This window comes from Dendrobates tinctorius, unplaced genomic scaffold (genome assembly GCF_039654945.1).
Source record: "Dendrobates tinctorius isolate UK_male_01 unplaced genomic scaffold, ASM3965494v1 ptg000022l, whole genome shotgun sequence".
Classification (NCBI taxonomy): Eukaryota; Metazoa; Chordata; class Amphibia; order Anura; family Dendrobatidae; genus Dendrobates; species Dendrobates tinctorius.
The window spans coordinates 23,410,471-23,430,881 of NW_027361690.1; the positions used below are offsets into that span (position 1 = coordinate 23,410,471).

The 20,411-nt window shown below is 45.8% G+C and overlaps 1 protein-coding gene across 4 annotated transcripts in view; it reads left to right on the plus strand.

The window, feature by feature from the left end:
* The window catches only part of LOC141084079 (CDC42 small effector protein 2-B), a 94,961-nt gene extending 75,713 nt beyond the window's left edge, over positions 1 to 19,248 (plus strand). For all 4 annotated transcript variants that reach the window (XM_073568493.1, XM_073568490.1, XM_073568491.1 and 1 more), the window contains one exon: positions 18,869 to 19,248. The gene's annotated coding sequence lies outside the window, so the exon portion shown is untranslated. The remainder of the gene's footprint in view (positions 1 to 18,868) is intronic.
* The last annotated feature ends 1,163 nt before the right edge of the window (positions 19,249 to 20,411 follow it).

Genomic DNA, 20,411 nt, shown 5'->3' on the forward strand with positions numbered 1-20,411 from the left:
GATCGGTGCCAACATCAAGGGAAAAGTGTCCACCGGGAGTTCTCCCATCACCAATCGTTAAATACGCAATGTAGTTAAGGTTATCTCGTCTAGCCTAAGAGTGATTGGTGGTTTAGCTTTAGCCCAGAGATAAGGTAAACCCCTCGGGCCCAATAGAGCCAGGTCAACACCATCCCCCTCCCCACCTTCAGCACAGGACGCCACCTTTAACCATCTACTAAGGTGAATAGCCTTATAGTATAGAAGGGGGTCCTGGACCCCCAATCCTCCAGAGGAGATAGGGTAACAAAGAAGCCTATATGGCAACCTAGCTGGTTTTGATTTCCAAATAAATTTTCCTATTAGTGATTTTAACGATCCAAAAAAGGTCAGTGGTATCTGAATCGGGACCATGTTCATGGCATACAATACGAGAGGCATTATATATGACTTGAACACATTAATACGACCCATCCAGGATAATGTGGGTAGGTTATATTTGTGCATCAGGTTTTTGACCTTTTTAATTAAAGGAATGAAGTTACTTTGAAATAAGTTGGCGGGGTCTCTAGTTATTGATATTCCCAAATATTTAATAGAGTTATTAGCCCAAGAGAATGGAGTCTGTGTACGAATGGTGGAGGTGTGAGAGTGGGGGAGAGTAATGCTTAACACTTCAGATTTTGTTAAATTAATTTTAAAATTAGAGAGGAGGCCAAATTGGTGAAAAGTTTGAAGGATGCTCGGGAATGCCTGGGACGGGTTGGAAATAAGGAAAAGCAGATCATCTGCGAAAGCTAATGTTTTGAGTGACCGCCGACCCACTGACAACCCCTCTATGCGTTGGTCTTGTCTGATGCTTTGTATCAAAGTTTCTATAACTAAAATGAACAAGGATGGCGACAAAGGGCATCCCTGCCTAGTCCCGTTGTTAATCTCAAAACTGTTTAACAGGGTGCCGTTAATCCTGACCTTGGCCGTCGGTTGAGAATAAAGCGAAAGAACTGCTGTTATATACTGAGGGGGAAAGCCAAACTTGATCATTACCTGTTCCATCAACCTCCAACTCACTCTGTCAAAAGCCTTCTCGGCGTCTGTTGACACAAGTACTAAAGGAACATCCCGGGTCTTGGCAAACATTATGGACTGAATGGCTCTAGTAGAATTGTCCTTCCCTTCCCTGCCTTTCACAAAGCCCGCTTGATCAGCATGGATTAGTTTAGGTAAAAAATTGCTTATTCTGCCCGCTAATATTTTAGCCCACATTTTGATGTCTGCGTTAAGCAATGATATCGGTCTGTAGCTAGCGCACAAATTGGGGTCCTTACCCTCCTTCGGGAGAACTGTGCGATAAGCCTCCCAGGATTGTTTAGGGGGGAGCTGGCCCTCCAAATATGAATTAAACAAGGACACCAGTTGGGGTAATAATGATTTCATAAACTTTTTATAATAAATAATGGGAAGACTAACTGGGCCCCGGGGCCTTTCCGTTCGGAATGGTAGAGAGAGTATCTAGAATTTCTTTGGGAGTAACTGGGGCGGTCAGTAGGGATTGGCCCTCAAGGGTTATTTTAGGGAGATATAGTGGGGTCAGGAATTCTTTGTTTTTTTCTATAGCTGTGGTTGGTTCTTGCATGCTATCTGGTATATTTAAATTGTATAATCTTTCATAAAAGGATCTAAACTCCCTGGCAATATCTGCGGTCTCAAAAATTGAAGAGCCGTCCAAATCTGTGAGTTGTCTAATAAACGTCTTGTCCTGTTGTTTCTTAAGTAGTGATGACATAAGCTTACTACTTTTATTGCCATGGAGATAGAACCTCTGTTTACTTCTCATATAAGTTTTGGCCGATTGGATATTTAAAAGGTTCTTTAGTGAATTTCTCAGATCCGTCAGTTCAGATTGTATCTTGTTCACTTGAGATCTCGTGTAATCTTTCAAAGGAATTAATTTGGTGCAATATAGACACAACCTGTTTTGTTCTTTTTTTGAGATGTGAACCTAAAGCTATAAATTCCCCCCTCATTACTGCTTTATGTGACTCCCATACCATAGACAAAGGCGGGCCTGAGTGTAAATTAGTTTGAAAAAAGAAATCAAGAGTGCCCGCCAGTTTCGTAATGTGGGAATCAGAGTCTAATAATGTCTCGTTAAGTGACCATGACTTGGTTGGCCGCGGTAGAGTTACTATGCCTATGTCGAGAAAAATAGGAGCGTGGTCCGAGAGAGAGATGATGTCTATATTCTCATTTTTAACTAATGGGAGATTGGCTGTTTGTGTCAATAGATAATCAATTCTGTGATGGCTATTATTCGGGTGGGAATAAAAAATGTAATCTCTGCCCGAAGGAAAGAGTGTTCTCCAGGGATCTATCAAATGCAATTCTTGTAGAGAAAGGTGTAATTTTCTCAGCGCCCTCTGAGAAAGGGCTGACCTGCCTGTTGAAGTGTCTAAGGATGGGTTAATTGATAAATTAAACCCCCCCCCCCCCCACCAACAACAAACCCTCAGTAAATAGTTTGAGTATTCATTGTTTTGCACAGCCATCCGATCTGATTCCTATTTGGAGCATATAGGTTACACAGGGTAACCTTTGTGTTGGCTAAAAGACCCTTTATTATAATGTATCTGCCCTCTGAGTCTGATAGACAATCACTTAAGACAAAAGGAACATTTTTTTTGATAGCAATGCACACTCCTCTAGATGCCAAACTGCCCGTACTGTGGTACCAGGTCGGGTAACGGGATCTAGACATGTCTGGGACTCTCCCCTTTTTAAAATGTGTTTCCTGCAGGAAAACTATATTAGACTTTTTTGAATGCAAAAGGTTCATTACCTTGCTTCTCTTACACAGGGAACGTAAGCCCTTTACATTATACGAGGCCACTACCATAGTGGCGAGGTTCACATTATCACCCATAGCTTAATAAGGGAAGCAAAAAAGGAGATGTATGTGTGTTCCATGCCACCAAACCACAAAAAATAATAGAAAAAAAAAAAAAATTACTAAGATAAAGCAACATATATAAAACAAGAACCAACTACCTGCCTGCAGCAGAGGTAAGGGGTTGAACATACCTCCCATAGCAGATCAGGGAATTACATTACAGATACACGAGTGGTATATGTTATCTTATAAGGCAATTAAATGATATCAGCAACACATAAGCAAGTACCAAACAAGTCAAACCAAAGTGATTTAGAACATGTCAGAGTTGAGCGAAATTTCCGCCTCCACGGGTGAGAAAATACAGCTAGAAGTAACACAAGAGAGCTCAGGGGGGTATCTCTTTCCTCGTTCCAGATTTCCCTCGTTTAGGAGGCGAGCGTTTCTTCACTGAGGCCCAGTCACCCTGACCTCCAGCATAAGCATTGACAGGGGGAGGCGTGCGATGGTCCATGTCTAAAGGTAACCAGGAAGGAATATCGATAGGGGCGATGTCAAAGGTGTCCCATATTTTGGCTAAATCTTCAGGGCTCCTAACCATTATTTGCTTACTGTCTCCATGTACGGATATACCAAACGGAAATAGCCATTTATAGAGAATTTTACATGAGCGTAGCACCTCCAGGAGGTGCCTTAGGACTCTACTTTTTGCAAGGGTCGACGGTGCAATGTCCTGATAAAGTTGAATAGCAGTCCCCTCATAGGAGAGATTTTTAACGTCTCTTGAGGCAGACAAAATAATATTGGTGTCTAAATAGCTCAACAAGCCGCAGATCACGTCTCGGGGGTTCAGAAGGCTTAGGCTTGGGTCTGAGTGATCCGTGAACCCTCTCTATTACAATTTGATCGCATTTTTCTTGTGGGATTAAAAGGGCAAAGATCTCTTTCATGGATTTTTCTAGTATTTCTGTAGAGACACTTTCAGGCAAACCCTTTATCCGTATGTTCTTTCTGCGACTCCGATTTTCCTGATCCTCCATGGCCAGAAAAGAGTTGTTAAGCTGTGTTCTGTGGTAGTCCGGATGGTCTCTCATGGCTTTGGAGTGGCTAATGATAGAGGACTGGAATGATTCCAATGACTCCACTCTATGAGCAATATGTAACAAATCTGCTCTCATACCAGATATCTCAGTGACTAATGGTTTTATAGCTTGAGCTAGTAATTTTTTGAAAACTGATCTAGATAGTTTCCCAGAGTCCGATTGAGTAACATCACTGCCCGAAGCATCATCGCTGGAGTCTGATTCCTCGACGTGTTCCTCCTCAGCAGCACTTGTATGAGGTTTTTTAGGTGTGGTCCTAGCCGAACCCGATATATTTTTCAGGAATTTTTCCATTTCACCTTGCTTGCCTCGATATGCCTCAGTAGCCAACGGTTTTGCACGCTCTTTATTAGATTTAACCATTCTGCCTAATTGAAGCGTGCATTTAAATCACCACTCGTGCATTCAGGAAAAGTCTAGTAATGCATGTTCATACGTGTAAATAACCCCATATGGCTTGAAAGGTCAACATATGTAGGTATCTGTGGGAATAGGGCGATATCAACGCTCTAATGCGGTGCACTAGATGAAATGTCCTCTGTGTTCGTGGCACAAATATCGGCAGGTTGTAGCACTTCTAGGATGGGAGAGCGTTATCCCCAGGCCCAAGGGCGCCCCCGGTTCCCACGCAGACGCCTCACCCAGTGAGACAGAGGGCTGCCATCAGTCAGGCCCCGCAGACACAGAGCTAATGTTCACTTCTACGTGCAGCAGTTGCGTCCCCCACAGGCCCCACGGGCAGCGCACCGGGATCGCCCAGTGCCACGGTCACCTCCCGCTTACCCACCGGACAAAAAGCTTTTCAGATGTCACCGCTGATTCTCAGTGTCTCCACCAGTGCGTGTGCGACTGACTCGCCTTCCTCTCCTCCGACAGGCGAATCCGCTCCCTATTCAGTGGCCTCTCTTCCACCAGAGGCCACAGGCCTCACACCTCTATCGAGGGCCCCTTGCGGTCTGTTGTCCGGGCCCTGTCCGCTGGTACACCGGGCTCTGGGCTCTGAAATCTTCCGGCGCCCGTCTGCAGGGAGATAGAAAGAAGGCGCCCGTCTCCTGTTGGCGCCAAGGTACTCTCCACGAGGCTGCTCCGTGTTCCGGTGCCTATTCAGAGAGCAGCAGTTTCCCATCTCTTCACCGCCCCTCACCCTCTCCTCCAAGCCCAAATCACTCTGAGGGGGTTTTTTTCATTTCGCTGGGGTCAGAAGAAGCAAATTTTATGGCTGGTAGCGGGAGCTGCAGCAAGGCACGTCTTCCCTGTATGTGATCCAGGCCACGACCCCTAAAATACTTTTTTTTTTTTTTTTTTTTAATCAGCTCTTCAGTTATGAAAAAAAAGTCCCATGTGTGCGGCTCATTTGTCCACCTGCGTGACGTCACTCTCCCGCTGCAGTTAAGCCTATTTTTAGTGCAGCTGTTCTGCATTGTTGATCCTGGGGAAGGCAAAAAACCCGCAGAGTAGAAGCCAACTTTCTCCATAGGGAAAAAATATTCCTTCCCCTAAGCTGGGTCAACCATCTACCTATAATATTCTGTTATTCGTAACCTTCTATACTGTTACTCACAAGAAAAGCATCCATTCCTTTCTTAAATTCATTCAGTGAGTTGGCCATCACCACTTCCTCAGGAAGAGAATTCCAGAGCCTCACTGCTCTTACTGTGAAGAACCCTCTTCTATGCTGGTGCAGAAATTGTCTTTCCTCCAAACGAAGAGAATGCCCCCTTGGTCTTGTCACAGTCCTTGGTACAAACAGTTAATTGGAGAGATCTCTGTATTGCCCTCTGATATACTTGTACATATATATATATTAAGTCTCCCTTAAGTCTTCTCTTTTTTCTAGAGTAAATAGACCTAATTTTGATAACCTTTCTGGGTATTGTAGTGAACCAACTCCATTTATCACTTTAGTAGCCCGCCTTTGAACCCTTTCAAGTTCAGTAATGTCTTTCTTGAGCACCGGCGTCCAAAATTGCACACAATACTCTAAATGTGGTCTGACGAGTGATTTGTACAGAGGGAGAATTAGGTTTTCATCTCGTGTCCCCAGACCTCTTCTAATGCATCCCATGACCCTATTTGCTTTGGTGGCAGCTGCCTGACACTGGGCACTCCAATTTAGCTTCTTATTGACTAAGATGCCTAAGTCTTTTTCCATGTCTGATTTCCCCAGCAGTTTCCCATTTAGTAAGTTATTATAGCATCTGTTTCTCCTTCCCATGTGCATAACCTTACACTTATCTGTGTTAAACCTTATTTGCCATTTTTCAGCCCAATTCTCCAATTTACTCAAATCTGTCTGTAGTTGCAAACTGTCCTCCTTTGTGTTAACTACCTTACATAGTTTTGTATCATCTGCAAATACTGATATTTTACTGTGTAAGCCATCCACTAGATCATTAATAAATATATTAAATAGTAGGGGGCCCAATACAGAACCCTATGGTACCCCACAAGTAACCCTGGCCCAATCTGAGTATGCACCATTAATAACCATTCTTTGTTTTCTATCACTAAGCCAGCTACCTACCCATCTACACACATTTTCCCCTAGCCCAAGCTTTCTCATCTTACTTACCATTCTTTTATGTGGGACAGTGTCAAATGCTTTAGAGAAGTCGAGATAAATGACATCCAATGATTCTCCTTGGTCCATTTGAGAGCTTACATCCTCATAGAAGCTGATCAGGTTAGTTTGACTGGAGCGATCCTTCATAAATAGATGTTGATATGGAGTTAAACATTTATTAACATTGAGATATTCCATAATGGTATCCCTTAGAAACCCTTCAAAAATTTTACCCACAACAGATGTTAAGCTTACCAGCCTATAGTTTCCAGGTTCCCTTTGACACCCCTTTTTGAATATTGGTACCACATTTGCTTGCCGCCAATCAAAAGGAACAGACCCTGTTTCTATAGAGTCTTTAAATATAAGGAATAGAGGCCTGTCTATCATATTACTTAACTCCCTTAATACCTGAGGGTGAATGGCATCAGGGCCTGGTGATTTGTCAATTTTAATCTTACTAAGGCGGTTCTGCACTTCTTCCTGGGTTAGGCAGGTAATACTTAATGGGGAGTTTACATTATCACTCTGCATCTGCATTTCCCCTGGCAAATCCTTTTCCTGTGTGAACACTGTTGAGAAAAAAGTATTTAAAACATTTGCTTTTCCCACATCGCTCTCTATGATTTCACCCTCATTTGTTCTTTAAAGGGCCGACACCATCAATTTTAATCTTTTTACTGTTTATATTTACTTGTATGTATATGTACTTGTATATACTTGTATATATGTATGTATATTTACTTGTTTATATGTACTTTATCTCGATTTTTCCGTCCTTGCTTCATTTTGCGTCTTGACTTATTTGGCTTTTCTTGGTCGACCTTGTCACTGGGGTCTGTTCTTTTGCCATTGAGACTTTCATTGTCCCCCTCTGTATGCACCTCCGATCTTAGTCTGTAGGTGTGGGGTTGGGTCGTCCCACTTTCCTCTTCTATGTTCCTTTCCGCTGCGTATCTCGGGGGGCCGGTGTTTGCTGGTGATTGGTGGCCGGATGAGGACATTTGTTGGTTTATACACTCCATGGCCTCTTTAGGATCTATGAACAACTTCATCGTACCCTCTCTTGTTCTCAACCGCAAAGTTGCTGGGTAACTCAGTTGGAATCTTACATTGCGTATGGACAGTAGAGTACATACTTCGCTGAAAGCCCTCCTTCTTCGTGTCACTTCAACCAAAAAAATCTCCAAACAGAAGGACTTTGTGTCCCTGTATTATCAGTGGTCGTCGCCTCCCCTTATAGGCTCTCAGGATTTCTTCATTATGTTTAAAATTCAGATATTTTGCCACAGATTGACGCGGTCTTAGTGTTTCCCTGTTATTTCGTCCACTCCTGCTTTCATCAGGCTCCAAGGACTCTCTAGGGGGGGCCAATTCTATGGGCACGTGGGTCGCCCTCCCAGGGCTGTGGGGTACTCGGTACCGGGCCCGATGAGCTTCATTGGGAGATGTCACGGCAGCTGGGACCCGGCCTTTGGCCCTGGGCGCCCATTGTAAAAAGGGGAAAGTTTATAAGTGATTCGTGACGCCACCTGTGGTGTTCGGCAATGTAGATGTAAGCCGACGCTGCAGACAGATCCTCTGGGACAGATGGTGTGGTGCAGCAGTGATGTTATAGCCCTCCACAGGCAGGGCTGTAGTCCCAGGGCAGAGTAGGTGAAGTGACACTTAGATGGTGTAGGGTCGGGCGCGAGGGATGTAGCCGTGCTTGCGTGTTGGCGCAGGAATAAGTGGAGGACACCAGGGCATGTAGTTCCAAAGCTTTACTCACATCTGTTGCAGGTACAGGTGCCCGCATCCGTGCCGTGTCCTTCGGATCAGGAGCTCAGCCAACTTCCAGGCAAGATGAAGTACTCCCTTCCAACACTCCGCCAACCTATGTGCCTCTTCTGAACGTCTCCCTCTTAGCGCCTTTGAGTGAAGTACTCACAGTACTGAGTTACACTGGAGTTCCTCCTGTCAGATGTTCCTATGAACTCTACTTGTATGGCAGACAGCTGTAGCCTGCTTCGGGCACTCCTTACTACCTAGTCCCAGCTCACTATCGTTGCTGTTGTACCCCCAAGTCTTGTGTGGGAATAAAGTGGTCACTACTTCTATTCCTCCGGTGTCTGCTGCAGGACCATTAGTATCCGTACAACCTCGGGGACCGGACCCCGGCCTTGCATTTAGAACTTGGGAAGGGTTCTCTCTTCCATCCCTGATCCTTAGTCCTCCTATTCTTACGTTCCGTACTAATCCTTCTTTCCAATGGAGAATCAAGCTTCCTTTCTCTGTCTCTTTCCTGTGCCAGCAGACCCAGATCACTGTGGCCTGCTGCAGCACTTCCTTCTTCCATCCCTCTCCCGGGGATCTCCTCTTTCTCACTCTGTCCTTCTACATCCTCACTCACTGACTGAATGAAAGACTGACTGACTGACTCAACTCTCCCGCTCTTTTATGTGAACTAAACTCCGCCCACCTCCCAGCACGTTTCGTGTTCCAAGCAGGGAGCCACCAAGGGGTGCTATGCTACAATCCAAGCAGAGAGCCGCCGAAGGTGCTCTGCTACACTACTTTGTGGTGTGGGGTGCAGGTGTTGGAGTGTGGTCAGGTGTCTCCACCTTACCTGGATGGTGGGGCACCACACCTCAGGAGGAGGTGCAGTACCTCTGTGGCGACTGAACCCTCAGGGGCGCCACACACGTTCCACTCTGCACTTGTATGCCAGACCCAACTCCTTTTGGCAGTTCTATCTCAAATTTATCATTTAATTGTTGTGCTTTTATTGACTCTGGGTGATCTATCAGCTTCAAATTATTTCTGCGGGACCTATTCTCCAAATCCTCCAGTTTTATCCATAGTATAAGAGGACTGTCTCTTTAAATCATTAACCTATGCCTCTGAGATCCTGTGCTCCGCCTCCTGTAGCTGCCCTTCCTGATGAGTCATTTTGCACCGCAGCTCTTTGGTGGTGGCTTGTATCATGTCAGCTACAGCCTGCTTGAAATTTTCAGCAAGGTACACCGCCATTTCTTTTGCTAACAGCTTGAAATTCATTTGTCCCTGTGTATGGAGCTGATCTTCCACCAAGCCTCCTAAATCTGCTCCCCTTTGCTGGCTGTGTCCCTCTTCTGTCCCGGGGGCCTCCTTCCCCTTCTCCTGCCCCGTTACTTTCATCCCCTGGTCTGTCTGGGCCTCCTGTCCCGCTTGTGTCTCTGGCGCCATTATTCTACCTCCACCTTGCAGGCCGCCTCCGCTCTCCTCCTCCAGCTCTCTCCCCGCGCCTCTGGTAACAAATCGGTCCATGTCACGGCCACTCTCAGATGACACCGCTGCACTCCCGGTGTCAGTTTTAGTTCAGGGCTCTGTGCAATAACAGGTTTTTGATGGCGGTCGGCAGGAGCTCCTTCACCCACGTCCCCGCACATGGTGGCGCTGGAACCGGAAGTCCAAATTTTAAAAATTTTACAATTTTCAAACTTTTGATTTTTATGCCCTTAAATCAGAGAGATGTCACACAAAATACTTAATAAATAACATTTCTCTCTCACCCATGACAGCACCACGGAGAGATGGGGTCCGCCCATCAAGGACAGGAACCTACAGATAAAAAGGCGGCACCTCTCCTCCGCCCCCCAGTTGGGTTCCTGTCCTTGACGGGTGACCCGTGGAACCAAGCAGCGGCAGCTTACCGGATAAGAGGAAGTCCAGGGCCGTCCCGTTCGCAGGCTGACAGCGGGGAGGCCCCTGTCGCGGCGGGGTCGGTACCTGAAGCCGCCACCGCTGTAGCCGAGGGGTTGTACAGGGTGAGCGGGCGGGAGAGGACTGAGCTGCCGCTCTGGATAGGAGAATGGGGCTGGGGGATGCCGGTATACGCGCGGGCACTAAGGGCGCATGGCACTAAGGTGTACCAAGATGGCGCTGCCCCGGAAATGAACCAACAACTTCCGGGTCCCCGCGGTCGGCGCATGCGCACTGCGCGCTCCCCGGGGCACAGCGGTGCAGGCTGGGAGGAGGAGGTGACGTCACGGCCGGGAAATTCAAAGAGAGACGCCTGGAGCTGCTCCATGCTGGAAGCGTTGTGTGAGCATGGAGGACAGCGACCAGCATGAAGAGCAGCCAATGCAGCAGCCCAAGCAGCAGCAGCACAGGCAACACCACCATCGCCGACAAAAAGACAAGGACGGACGCGAGGGCCGGTCCAGCAGCCACTCCTCGCAGCGCAGCAAATCGACTGCGAGGAGCAAGTCACCTTCCTTTGGATCAACCCGTGAAGGATCTGAATCCGCCTCCCGAACCGGTACCTGCAACCGCGCATACGTGGTAAGTGAGCTACGTGAATGTTCCCCATTGTAATAGACTTCTTTCCCTTATTAGGGAAAGAAGAAAGAAAAAACAAAGAACAGGGAATGCCCCACCTGTAAAAACCCGCTACCAGCTTCCTGGGATAAAAAACTCTGCGACTCCTGCATACAGGAGGTTCTCTGTGAGGAAACCCCGGATTACGCCTCAGATCTAAGAGCAGTAATCCGTTCGGAGTTTCAGAGCGCCCTTTCATCCCTAAAACAAAAAGGGAGGGGGGAAAAAGAGGGACACAGTAATAGGCTCCCAGTCAGAGGCCTCAACGTCAGGGGAAATTACCTCCCATACTTCAGACACCGACTCGTCATCCTCAGATGAAGAGAAAGAGGGTCGTCATTGTTTCCCCCTGGATGAGGTAGATATGTTAGTAAAGGCAGTAAGATCTACCATGGGGGTAGCAGACCCTCGGCCCGACAGATCAGTCCAGGACATAATGTTCGGGGGACTGGGCCAGAAGAGACGGAGAGTATTCCCATTAAACGAGAACATACAGGGCCTGATAAAGAGTGGGAGAGACCAGATAGGAAAAACTCCACGGTTCCCTCTCTTAAAAGGAAATACCCATTTGACGGGGAAGCATCCACGTCCTGGGACAAAGCCCCCAAGCTAGATGTGGCGGTTGCTAAAGCCTCGAAGAAATTTGCACTGTAAAGGACCCGTTAGATAAAAAAGCTGTCACCTTCCTCAAAGGCACTTGGGAGTCAGCAGGAGGAAACCTTAGGCCAGCAATAGCGGCAACTTGTACCTCCAGAGCCCTCATGGTATGGGTGGACCGATTAGAGAGGCAAATAAGGGAAGGTACACCCAGGGAGAAGATCCTGGAATCCATTCCAGTCAGAAGAGGATCGGCGGCTTTCTTAGCCGACTCATCAGCTGACTCAGGTTGTCCTCCAAAGTGGCAGCCCGTAGAACGCAGCCCGTAGAACGCTGTGGCTTAAATGCTGGCCAGGGGACTTACAGACTAAGATGAAGCTATGTGCCATCCCTTGTGAAGGGAAATACCTATTCGGTGAAACATTGGATGACATCCTCCAAAAGGCAGGGGATAAAAATAAGGGATTCCCAAACGTGGGCCCTACAGGCTTTAAGAGGTCCTTTCGAAACAAAAAGTTTTTCCAGAGGAGACCCCCGAGAGAGCAAAAATGGGACGACAGGAGAAGGGACAGGGGGTTCTTCTTCGGTAACCTGTCCCGAGACAAAAAAAAACCCAAGTGACTGTTTGCCCAGGGTGGGAGGGAGACTAAGTTTTTTTCTACCAGCCTGGAGGAGAATATTGAACAACCCTTGGTTATTAAATCTGATAGGATCAGGGCTAAGGATAGACTTTCTCTCTCTCCCCCCTCAAAAATACGTGGTAACCTCACTAAGATCATCGATAACGGAACAAGAAGCCCTCGAAAAAGAGGTCTAAAGGTACTGTCACACTTAGCGATGTACCAGCGATGTACCAGCGATATGACGTGGTTAGGATCGCTGGTACATCGCTAAGTGGTCGCTAGTGAGCTGCCACACAGGCAGATCTCCCAGCGACATCGCTGGGGACGGGGGTCGCTACTTACCTGTCACACTAGGCGATCCTGCGTCCTCCCGCCCGGCTCCACGCGTCGCTCGCCTCTCCACAGGAAGCGCCGCAGGAAGCTAACGACGAGAAACGGTCCTGGACGTTCTCGCGCGATCAGCGATAACCAGCGGGGGAGCCGGTCGTAGGTAAGTATCAGACACAGCGATATCGCTAGCAATATCGCTATAACGTCACTAGTTATAGCGATATTGCTAGCGATATCTCTTAGTGTGACATGCCCTTTAAGTCTATTGAACAAAAGAGTCTTCCAGGAGGTTCCCCCACGGGAGAAAGGCAGAGGGTTCTACTCGCCTCTTTCTAGTAACCAAACTGGACGGTACCTTCCGGACAATAATAAATCTAAAGAGACTGAACAATTATGTCAAAAACAAAAAATTCAAAATGGAGTCTATCAAGTCAACCATCAAAATTCTCTCCCCACATTGCTTCATGATAGTATTAGACCTCAGAGATGCGTATTATCATGTCCCCATCCGCAAGGACTCCCGGAAATACCTCAGACTGGCGATCTCCATAGGAGGCGAAGTAAGAGTTCCAATACAGGGCCCTGCCATTTGGAATTTCTGTAGCCCCACGAGTTTTCACAAAGCTAGTGGCAGAGATGTTGGCACACCTGAGAGAACAAGATATTCTAATAGTCCCATATCTGGACGACTTTTTAATTGCGAGCAACTCGGCCCAAAGTTGCCGGGAACAGAGAGACAGAGTGATAGACACGCTACAAAATCTGGGCTGGCTTCTAAACCTAAAAAAATCAAGGCTGGAGCCCAAACAAGTTCAGGAGTTCCTAGGCCTGACACTGGACTCAAACACCCAGGAGTGTTACCTCCCAGACCACAAAAAAGAAAAGATTGTTCAGGTGGTAGCAAGAGCAATGCAGAACCCTTCCATGATATTAAGGAAAGCAATGTCCCTGTTAGGGTCCTTCTCCGCCTGTCTGCCAGCGGTCCAGTGGGCACAGATACATACAAGAGATCTCCAATGGGATGTATTGGCCAACCAGTCGGCATTAGGAGGTCACTTGGAGGGTCACGTCACACTAGACTCCAAAACTATTCATTCCCTAGCTTGGTGGGGGAACAGAGACAACCTATCCAAAGGGGTTCCCTGGGTGATAAAAATCACACACGTAATCACTAGAGTTGAGCGACTTTGGTCGGATCAGGTTTCGTGAAACCCGAATTAAACAAAATAAGTTTCAGATGAAACTCGTCCGACTAGAGCAAAACAAAGTCGGAGTTTCGTCCGAAACCCGACCCCAATGCAAGTCAATGGGAAATAAGTCGGACGAAACTCCGACTTTTTTTGCTCTAGTCGGACAAGTTTCATCTGAAACTTATTTTGTTTCATTCGGGTTTCACGAAACCCGATCCGACCAAAGTCGCTCAACTGTAGTAATCACCACGGATGCCAGTCCCAAGGGATGGGGAGCACATATGAGCAACAGAGTGGCTCAGGGGGAATGGGGAGCTCAGGAACTAGAAGCCTCCTCGAACCAAAAAGAAATATTAGCAGTACACTATGCCCTAACACACTTCCTGCCGGTACTACGGGGCCATCATGTCCGGATATTTTCAGACAATCGGGTGACGGTGGCCTATATAAACCATCAGAGGGGAGCCAGGTCCCGAACACTAATGAATACATCCTCCGAAATATTCACGTTAGCCGAGGAAAACCTACTATCCCCCTCTGCACTACACATACGAGGGGCAGAAAACCAGAGAGCGGACTTCCTGAGTCGCACCCAGCTATATCAAGGGGAGTGGGTTCTAAAACAGTCCATTTTTCTACAGATTGTAAAAATGTGGGGAACCCCGGACATGGATCTGTTTGCTGACTACAGAAACAAGAAAGTAAAAGCTTTCTGTTCCTTAAACCCCAGGGGAAACCCCCGGGCCCTAGATGCATTTATGCTCCCGTGGACACAGGGCCTAATGTATGCCTTTCCGCCGCCCATTCTCATCCCGGCGGTCATAAGGAAAGTCAGAGAAGATGGGGCAAGAATGATACTAATAGCCTCGTTCTGGCCAAAAAGAACCTGGTTCTCCTGGCTGAGAATACTATCAATAACCAACCCTTGGGTTCTACCGGATCTCCCCGACCTTCTCTCCCAAGGTCCCGTGCTACACCCTCGAGCAGTGAACCTCCATTTAACAGCATGGAATTTGAAAGGACACTGCTAAGGGGGAGGGGGTTCTCAGAAAACCTGATCTCCACTCTACAAAAAAGTAGGAAGCCAGTAACAACCAGGGCCTACGGGAGAACTTGGAGGAAATTTCTGTCCAGCTCCGGGGCAAGGGTTCAGGATGGAGTTCAGGTTGAAAAAATTCTTGAGTTTCTGCAAAAGGAGCTAGAACAGGGGTTGGCGACCAGTACGTTGAAGGTACAGATAGCGGCTCTAGGTGCCCTTTATAACCAAGACGTGGCAGGCAACCCTTGGGAAGCACGGTTCATGAGAGCCGCAGCCAGGTCGAGACCAATAATCACCCAGAAATTACCATCATGGGATCTAAACCTAGTGTTATCTGCACCAACGGGGGCCCCATTTGAACCCATCCAGTTGGTACCCTTAAAAATCCTATCATTAAAGACGGTACTTCTAGTGGCCCTAACATCTGCTCGCAGAGTGAGCGATATTCAGGCTTTGTTAGCAATACCCCCGTTCACTAAAATCCTAGACGATAGTCATACTGAAACCTAACCCGGCGTACCTACCCAAGGTGGCGACACATTTTCATAGGTCCCAAGAGGTAGTCCTTCCTTCCTTCTGCCCAAACCCTAAGAATAGGGGAGAGGAGAGATTTCACACTCTAGATGTGAAGAGGTGCCTAGTTCGATACTTAGAGGCCACCAAGGAATATAGGAAGGAAGGGTCTCTCTTTGTGTGTTTCCAGGGGCCTCGGAAGGGACTCAAAGCGTCCAAGAGTACCTTAGCAAGGTGGATAAGGGATGCGATTGCCCTGGCGTACTCATCCAGTGGGAATACCATCCCGGAGGGTTTAAAAGCTCACTCTACAAGGGCAATGCCAACCTCATGGGCAGAAAAATCAGAGGTATCGATAGAACAGATCTGTAAGGTGGCCACCTGGTCATCACCTTCGACCTTTTTCAGAAACTATCGACTTGATCTAGCCTCTGCGTCTGACCTAACCTTCGGGAGAAGGGTCCTTCAGGCGGTGGTCCCTCCCTAAGCTCCCAATCTCTGAAATTCTCTCTGTGGTGCTGTCACGGGTGAGAGAGAATAGCTTAGTTACTCACCGATAACTGTGTTTCTCGGAACCCATGACAGCACGCGCTTATTCCCCCCCATCACGTGTGCGGTGAGCACGGTTTAATGTGTGTAGAGTGTTTTTTGTTAGACACGGGGCTTCTCCAGAATATGCAATATTATAACGTTATGTATATACTTTTGTTGTTAACTAACCGGGAGACCCTCTGATGCTCTGTAACCAACTGGGGGGCAGAGGAGAGGTGCCGCCTTTTTATCTGTAGGTTCCTGTCCTTGATGGGCGGACCCCCTCTCTCCGTGGTGCTGTCATGGGTTCAGAGAAACACCGTTATCGGTGAGTAACTAAGCTATACCCACATGTCTGCTTTACATCAGCATAATTTTGGAACCAAAATTTTTTCTGGTTAGGAAGGGTTAAAATTTGACCAACGATTTCTCATTTTTTACAACAAAATTTACAAAACTATTTTTTTAGGTACCACCTCACATTTGAAGTCACTTTGAGGGGTCTATATGATAGAAAATACCCAAAAGTGACACCATTCTAAAAACACCACCCCTCAAGGTGCTCAAAACCACATTCAAGAAGTTTATTAACCCTTTGCGTGCTTCACAGGAATGGACGCAATGTGGAAGGAAAAAAATTAACATTTAACTTTTTCAACAAACATTTTAATTCAGAACCAATTTTTTTTTATTTTCGCAAGTGTAAAAAGAGAAAATGAACCACAATTTGTTGTGCAATTTCTGTTGAATACGCCTATACTCCATATGTGGGGTAAACCACTGTTTGGGCGCACGACAGGGCTTGAAACGGAAGGAGCGCCGTTTGACACTATCGGTGCAGAATTGGCTGCAATTCAGATCGGACGCCATGTCGCGTTTGGAGAGCCCCTGAGGTGCATAAACAGTGGAAACCCCCCAACAAGTGACACCATTTTGGATACTAGATCCCTTAAGGAACTTATCTAGATGTGTGGTGAACACTTTGAACCACCAAGTACTTCACTGAAGTTTGACGTAGAGCCGTGAAAATAATAAAAAATAAAAACAAATTAATAAATATAAAAATTAATAATTAATAAAAACAATTCTACAAAAATGATCTTTTTGCTCCAAAATTTTTAGTTTCACAAGGGTAGCAGGAGAAATTAGACCCCCAAAGTTGTGCAATTCGTCCTGAGTACGCCGATACCCAATATGTGGGGGTAAACCACTGTTTGGGTGCATGGCAGAGCTCAGAACGGAATGAGCGCCATTTGACTTTCTCAATGCAGAATTGGCTGGAATTGAGATCGGATGCCATGTCGCGTCTGGAGAGCCCCTGATGTGCCTAAACAGTGGAAACCCCGCACAAGTGACACCATTTTGGATACTAGACCCCTTAAGGAACTTATCTAGATGTGTTGTGAGAACTTTGAATGCCCCAAGTGTTTCACTAAAGCTTATAACGCAGAGCCGTGAAAATAAAAAATCTTTTTTCCCCCCAAAAATGATTTTTTTTTAGCCCGCAATTTATTTTCACTAGGGTAACAGGAGAAATTAGACCCCAAAAATTGTTCAATTTGTCTTGAGTACCCCTGTACCCCATATGTGGGGAGGAACCACTGTTTGGGCACGCGTCGGGGCTCAAAAGGGAAGTTGTGACTTTTTGGAATGCAGACTTTGATGGCATGGTTTGCGGGCGTCCTGTTGCGTTTGCAGAGCCCTTGATGTGCTTGAACAGTAGAAACCCCCCACATTTGAACCCATTTTGGAAACTAGACCCCCCAAGGAGCTTATCTAGATGTGTGGTGAGCACTTTGAAACCCCAAGTGCTTCACAGAAGTTTATAACGCAGAGCCGTGAAAATAAAAAATATATTTTTTTTGACAAAAATGATTTTTAGCCCCCAATTTTTTATTTTCCCAATGGTAACAGGAGAAATTAGACCCCCAAGTTGTTCAACTTGTCCTTAGTACGCTGATGCCCCATATGTTGGGGTATACCACTGTTTGAGCACACGTTGGGGCTCGGAAGGGAGGGAGCACTGTTTGACTTTTTGAACTCAAAATTGGCTGGAATCAATGGTGGCGTCATGTCACATTTGGAGACCCCCCTGATGTGTCTAAACAGTGGAAACCCCTCAATTATAACTCCAACCCTAACCCCAACACACCCCTAACGCTAATCCCATCTCTAACCATAACTCTAACCACAGACCTAATCCCAACATATCCCTAACCCTAATCCCAACCCTAACCAGAACCCTGATCCCAACTCTAATTGCAACCCTGACCCCAATTGCAACCCTGATGATCAGATCACCTGTATGTAGCAGAATTGCTGACTTGCCATGAGCGCTGACAACCGGGCGGTGCTCATAGCAATCCGGCATTGACAACGATGGGGATCTGTGGGAGACCTCTGATTATCATGGTGCCCCAAGGTGACCTGCTGATCACGTGACGGGGGTCACCGATGGGCGAACTTCCATCGCGATTGCCAGAATTGCATGTTAAATGCCGCTGTCTGTTTGACAGTGTACAGCGACATTTAACGGGTTAATAGCCACAGACGGATCACGATTCCAGCTGCGGCTATTCCGGGCACATGTCAGCTTTTCAAAACAGCTGACGTGTGCCGGTAAAGATGTGGGCTCAGCATTGGAGCCCACATCAAAGGCATCACTGACATCGGCGTGCATACTATTACACCAGATGTTGGAAAGGGGTTAAACAAACATTCAGACAATCATGAAAAATTTGTCAAGTTCAGATCACTTTTCTCCATACCCTGAAAGTCTGTGTGAAAACTAAAAAAAAATACTGCATGCATTGATCATTTGTTTTTAGTTGAGACTTGTCCATAGAACGGAGTAGGCGCATAAAATATTGCCATACTGACACCATCTGTATGGTTTTATGACATTCATTGTTAATGGATCCATTGCCAAGATAACAGAATATTGTATTGGGGCTTTTATTATTTATTAAATTGGGGCTGTAAATAACAGACATACAGATGTGAAAAACAGACATATGGAAATCCTTTTATGGATGAAACGTATTTATTTTTCTCAGTGGATCACTGCCTTACAGGATTTCTTAAATAACGATACTTGATCAAAAATCAGACCCAAATAGTCTGAAGCTCGCTGAGACCTGTGTCTAATTTGTGGCTTAATATATTTCAGGGCAAACTTGATCAGAAAGGCGTCCAACACATGGCACAAAAAATCTTTCCTGAAGACTAATCTAAAAAATAAGTGACTGAGAAGACCGTCATCATGGAAATTATTTGGGCTTCTAATGTAGAAATGTACTGAAAATGTGAAGCGTTTCGCCTAATTTTTCTGTATCTACTTAATTGTTTTGGCACCTGAGGTCATAAATGTTGCTTGTAATTGTTACATCATGCTATGTTCCTTTTATCTTTTATACAGCTTGCCAATCCTATGTAATACTGTGTTGCTGCTGTAGATTTTTTATGTTTCTAAATGTCACAATATTGGGTATATTATCTAGAAGGACACTTTTTTTTGTGTGTGTGATTAAAGCTATACTTTTGGAAATATTTTTTTTTACTTGTGATTGAGTGTTTTTGTTGTTGGTATAGAATGGTATCACTACTGCCTTTTCTCCAAATGTCATTTATTATCCTAAGCACAACATAGCACTGGAAAGACAAGTCAGGGTAGTTCTGATGGGTCAAAACCTGCAATTTTTTTTTTTAACTGTTCGGTCTAACTAATCCTCAAGACTTGTTTAAAAGAGGTCTTTGCAGCATCATTCTTCAGGAGCATACCGCTCTTCTGACCCCTGGCTACCTGCTTGTTGGGGGTTGGTACAATCCTGATGATTGACAATTGAGGGCACTGGCATTGTTCTGCTGCTGGTCTGCACTGTCCATTTTCAGAATCTGCTAAATGAGGCAGCTTTGCCTGGCTACATCAGAGGAATGGAGTGACCTGAAGCTGGCCAGATCCAGGCAGCTTCACTGCAGCACTTACAACAAGCTTGTAAACTCTCTGCTCCTTCCCCGGGAGACTGGCAAGAGCTGATATTCAGCGGTGACCGGTATCTTGGGCAACAAGCAGTAAACCGTAAAATTATAAATCCCTCTTTGTTCTTGAGAGAAGAGTATTTATAATAAGTAAATTGCAAAGTTGCTTGTTTTTGTAAGTATTTTGCAATTTTAACGATTTGTATCATGCAGCAAAAATAGCCCTTTAACAGGAGCTGTGACATGCATTAGGTTAAGTACTCCTCCAACCACTTTCACTTCCCTTTTTTACAGAATTCTATTTTTCCACAGAAATAATCATTTACACTGATCGCAAGGGTGATGAATTTATAGGAAATTATTTTTTTTCAAACATTATCTTTTTCCACTATTTGTATTTTAATAGTCTGCAGCATGTGTTCACTTGGTTTTGTTTACCCCCCCCAAAGTTTAATTGTATTTTTGATATGTACACTGTGTGTGCATTAGTTGAGAGTTCACTTTAACTGCTAATGCAATTACTGGCAAATATTTTATTCTATTTGTCTATTGTGTTTCTATTTCTATAAGTCATGCAGCTGATTTCCTGTCTAATGCTGGTTTCACACAACTTTTCTTTAAAAGATCGATTTGTCTTTGGAAAAAAAACAAAGAAACATGTCCTACTCTGATCCATGTTGTGGATTAAAATTGCCAATGCAGGTCAGTTGCCCCTTGAAAAAAATGAATGGTAC